A 6000-nucleotide genomic window follows, 5' to 3' on the forward strand; every position below is an offset into this window, starting at 1 on the left:
AGAGCATCGGGTGCAAGCTTGTAGATTCCAATGCACACTGATGCCTACTGACACGCACCAGAAGCTACCAGCATGCACCTAGAGCACCCACCAATGCATGCCAAGTGTTACCTAAATATGCTGGTAGCTACTGGCATGCATCGAGAGCTCTAGGTGCATGCCAGTAGCTTGAAATGCAAGCCGATAAGCATAGACATGCATTAGCAGCTGGCACTCACTAGAAGAACCCAATGTATGTCTGGTGTGCTACCTAAGTATGCGAGTAGGTACCCGCATACACCTGGAGCACCGAGTGCATGCCTATAGCCTTTAATGCATGCCGATAACTACCGACATGCACTGCGAGCTACTAGCATGCACTCGGAGTTCGCAATGCATGCCAGATGCTACCTAAGCATGCCGGTAGCTACCCGCATGCACCCGAAGCCTCAAGTGCATCCCGGTAGCTTCCAATGCATGCCGATAACTACCGACATGCACCGGGAGCTACCCGCATGCACCCGGAGCACCCAATGCACGCTGGGTGCTACCTAAGTATGTCGGTAGCTACTAGCATTCACAGAGAGCTCCGGGTGCATGCCGCTAGCTTTCCTGTAAGATTCCTCACTCCACCTTTTGAGGTGTGTAGGTGTAAGAACCTCCCCTTCTGATCTTATAATTATTCCTCTCTCTAAAATAAAAGAAAGATCCTGTTTTACCCTATGTTGGCCTCAAGAGAGAAAATGTCTAGAGGGAGGTAATTCAAAATTAAGATATTTTTGGATATAAAAATCCTCCTAGTGTCTAAAATGGTTTCCCCTGAAAGAGAAATTCAAAAAGAACTTTCCAATGTGCAATTGAAATTAATTGAAAATAGGTAAAAAGGACCTTAGCCTAAGGGTCCAAATTTTCAGAAATTTTTGGATTATGGTCCAATTAAGGTTCCTATGGACCAATAAGATTAATCCAAATGTAGGGAGGAGATACATTGAAGAATAAAAGAAAAACCCCCAAAAATGAGAATGCTCACATAAGATGAAGAGTTGACTGAGTACAAGGTTTATTAGTTAAAAATTAAGAGATATTTAGAGGAAATGATGCATTTTTGACACCTCAGTGTGGGGATGTCCCCTCATGAAGAAGGTGCCTATTTCACATGTGTGGAGGAGTTTTAAACTAAAAAACAATGAGATATTTTTATCTCTCCTCTCTCCTATTTCAACTAGATTCAAAAAGTAAGCTAAACTGACCCAAAAATGGTCAAAATTTGACAAAACTCATCTAGAAATTTCTAAAATTAGTTTGACCCAAAAATGGTCAAAATTTGACAAAACTCATCTGGAAATTTCTAAAATTAGTTTGCTTGGTTAGAGGATCACTTTTTCCTTTAAATAGAAGCCTCCCCCTTTGTAAAAGCTTAATGGTGTTTATGCACTGTTACTCTGCTCCTGTCTTGAGCCATTTACATTGAATTTCTTGATAGTTCAATTGTTTTTGGCTTAATCCTCTCCAAAGTAATTGGTGGCCACTCTTGCTTCAAACAACAGTAGAACCCTCAATCTCTCAAGCCGAAGGAAAGCTTACAACTCCATGTAACCTAAATTTTCTTACTTTTAAATTTCAATCTATGGTTTTTCTTGATTTTCTTGTTTTATATTGATTGAAGTAAATTCTAATGCTATGCCTTGATGAAAAGGCCACCCCGTTCTCTTCTTTACAATTCAGCCTTTCTTAATCCTAGAAAGATTAGTTAAATGATTAATTAAACTTTTCTTATTATTTGCTCTCTTGATTTTGAAAATTGAGTAGATTAGAGTCATATACATCTAGATTGGGTTAATTTAAGTTGAAATTAGAATGAGAAAAATGAGAAATGGTCAGCCATACAAAGGAGGTTATGGCAAAATTTTCTAAAATTTTGTGGAAAAGAAAGTTTGTTTTTATGTTATTCCAAAAGAGTAATTCCCACCGTTTGTGCATTCTAAAAGAAATATTCTAATCACTCCATGTACATATTCACCTATAAATATGCATGGATATCAATGAAATTATTAAAATTGATTTCTATGCATAGAAAGATGCATAATGGAAATTGTTTTGTTATAAAAGTGTTATTTTCATTAAATTTAATTTCTATGCATAGAGAGATGCATAATGGAATTTTATTTTTATTATAAAAGTGTTATTATTATTAAAATTGATTTTATGCTTGAAGGATGCATAAAGGATTTATTTTTATTTCAAAAGTGTTATCCTCATTAAAATTGATTTTATGCATAGAAGGATGCATAAGGGATTTATTTTTATTTCAAAAGTGTTATCCTCATTAAAATTGATTTTATGCATAGAAGGATGCATAAGGGATTTATTTTTATTTCAAGTGTTATTCTCATTAAAATTGATTTTATGCATAAAGGATTTATTTTTATTTCAAAAGTGTTATTCTCATTAAAATTGATTTTATGCATAAAGGATTTATTTTTATTTCAAAAGTGTTATTCTCATTAAAATTGATTTTATGCATAGAAGGATACATAAAGGATTTATTTTTATTTCAAAAGTGTTATTCTCATTAAAGTTGATTTTTATGCATAAATAGATGCATAAAAGGATTTTTATAAAAGTGTTATTCCACTAAAGTTAATTTTTATGCATAAAAATTAACGTAAATAATCTTTATATCAAAATTAGAATTCTCTTAAATTCTATGAATAGATGTAATGAGTTGTGATGAGAATCAGATAGGTGTGCGAATGAATGGATGGATGGATGTGATGTGAATAGAGGTGATGAGATGTAAGGTGAATAGATGTAAATGTGATGAGAATCAGATAGGTGTGAATGGATGGATGGGTGTGATGTGAATAGAGGTGATGAGATGTGAGGTGAATAGATGTGATGTGAATCAGATAGATGTGAATGAATGGATGGATGGATGTGATGTGCATAGAGGTGATGAGATGTGATGTGAATCCGATAGATGTGAATGAATGGATGGATGGATGTGATGTGAATAGAGGTGATGAGATGTGAGATGAATAGATTTGATGTGAATCAGATAGGTGTGAATGGATGGATGGATGGATGTGATGTGAATAGAGGTGATGAGATGTGAGGTGAATAGATGTGATGAGATGTGATGTGAATCAGATGGATGTGAATGAATGAATGGATGAGATGTGATGTCATGTGAATCAAGATGTAAACGAATGATATGGGATGTGAGTGGATGTATGTAAAAGAATGGATGTGAATGTATATATGAAGAATGGATGTGAATGAGTATGTGAAAGAATGTATGTGAATGTATGTGATGAAAATGGATGTGAATGTGTATGTGAAGAATGGATGTGAATGAGTATGTGAAAGATTGGATGTGGATGTATGTGAAAGAATGGATATAGATGTGTATGTGAAAGAATGTGATGTGATGTAAAGAGATGTGATGTGACATGAATATATGTGGATGTGAAGTGATAGATATGAATGTATGGATAGATGTGAGAAGTCGTACATGTGAACGATTGGTTGGATGTGGATGAATGAGAAGAGATGTGTATGAATGAGATATGATGTGGATAGAAGTGATGTGATATAATGTGGATAGAATGTATGCGATGGGATGGTTATGAGAATGTATGTGGTGGATAATGAACAAATGAATGTGATGGATATGAATGAATGTGATGTGATGTAAATGGAGATAGATGTGATGTGTGATGTGAACGATTATGATGTGATGAGATATGGATAAGGGTAGATGCGAGTGAATGAGATTTGATGAGGATAAATTGAGAAAAGATGTGATAAGATGAAAATGATGCGATTGGATGAGAATAGGAATACATATGAAATGGATGTGGAATTAAATAATGTGGATTGATGTGGAACAATGTGGAAAGATGAGAGTTTGTTATAGAAACTATATTTATGACCTGTTTTTAAATGACTATTTTATGTCAAGAATGCTGGGGAAGCATTTTGACCGTCTTGTGAATGAGGTCGTTAAAGTTGCAACAGCTGACGGAGAGTCAACGGAGGATGTCTTGCATAGCAAAGTCCGCCGAGGTCTTGACCAGACATGGTGAGCTTCTGATACGGTGGATGCGAGACCAAGGAAGCGGCCTATGAGTGAAGTGCTAGGTGACCTTCGAAGGATCCTAGAGGGTGCTGACCATACGGTGCTCGGCGCGGGCTGTGGGTTGCCGAGGATACCCACACGTGCATTGTGGAAGATATTGGAACAAGGAGAATGAGTTGTTTTCTAAATTCGGGCATGGATCTGTTTGATTGACCTTGCTGGTCCTCAACGGATGAGTCCATGGCTCTGTTATATGAATCCGTTGGTTGATCTTGCTGATCTTCAACGGAGATTCCATTTTGATATGTGAATATATTGCCGAGTACTATGAGCTAGGAACCATTGAAAAGGCCCCTGGAGTGGACAAGTGGTGGTGAGAGTTCTGGTTGCCAATGATGCCATAGGTACAGTGATGAAGGAATGATTGAGAATTAGGATTCAACTGGAGATTTTGAGGATTATGATTAGTGACACTATGATTTCATTAAATGTTTGTTTTAAAGACAGCTAAATCTATGAAAAAGGCAATTTCATATTGGGTGTGTAAGTGGTGTGACTAGTTTTAAGTTTGCATGAATATCTGGCTATCCATCACTACAGTGGTTGGGCGGTTGGCTAACCCATGGGACTGGATAGAGTTAGGCTGGACTGATGGATCCCTAAAATGAGACTCAATTCTAGTATGGTACGATAGATGAAGTAAATCCTAGATTAAACTTGTTGTATGCAAAAGAATCAACGGCTGTGCCTCTCAATGAGGAAAAAAGCGTTGGTCTCTATGATCCAAGTGCAAGTCTTTTCCTTGATCTGACTATGATACTTACGGGTTCGGTCAGCTCAGTTCAGTTAGTTAAGGCTCTTGACTACATTAGAGTAAAAATAACCTGGAGGAATCGCCTTTGCTTTTCGAGCGAGGGAAGTTTTTCGGGTTCGGTTTTGGAAGAACCGAGGGATCAGTCTCTTGTCCAGATATCCGTGGGTGAGGCCCCAAGTGAGGGACCCTCCCCCTGCAAGAAGTGCTACTTCTGCTGTTAGCATCCCTGAATTCGTTATGTGGTGGGAACAGAGATCTTTCAGCTGGTATCAGAGCAAATTGGCTAAAGTGGATCAACCGTGAAGCCAAAAACGTCATAAATTTATGAAGTAACAATAAAAGGTTGGAATTTTGTAATAAAATTCATACAAATTGTTATTCAGCTTGAAATTCATAAATTGGTAATTGGGTCTTTAGATGGAAGTACCGCAATTATATGGAATCCCTGACTTGTTTGAGGCCTAGACATGATGGTATTTACTTTATAGTTCCAAGGACCATGACTACCCGTTCCAAGGACCATGACTACCCGTATATACCAAGGGTATAATTGCAACTACTGGCAATATATATGAGTAAATCTAAGATCTTGAAATTTTAAGCAAAAATGCTATCCAAATGATGAATTTGAATGTGGTTTATATGATTTTAAAATTCTGGTTGAGAACTGATGAGTTGATTTGGATTCTGATTGAAAAATGATGATTCCTAAATTTTGGTTGAAAAGCGATAATCTGAGCAAAACCACAATGAGGATGAATGGGATGAGTCCTGTGATGATGTTCGTAACTAGAATGACGATAATGACTTCAACAAATCACTAGGAGATTAGTGGATTATGCTGACAAATTGCTACTTGACCCAGTGGATCAAGTTAGGATGACAAATTAAAAATTTGTATAATTGAAATTCCCATGAAGGACTATTCAGATGGAAATTTTGGTCTAATGGACCATTATTGTGATAAGGATTGAATGATATGATCTGAGTGAATTGTTATTTGATGATGAGTTCTATATAAGGGATCTTTTCCCAGGATTCTATTGGTTAACCAGACTATAATTAGTTGGATCTTAAGGAAAAGAGTTGTCCTCTAATTTTGCGAGATGAGGACATCTCGCGTTTT

Source organism: Cibotium barometz, chromosome 59 (assembly GCF_041138505.1).
Source record: "Cibotium barometz isolate CiBa-2024 chromosome 59, ASM4113850v1, whole genome shotgun sequence".
NCBI classification, from domain to species: domain Eukaryota; kingdom Viridiplantae; phylum Streptophyta; class Polypodiopsida; order Cyatheales; family Cibotiaceae; genus Cibotium; species Cibotium barometz.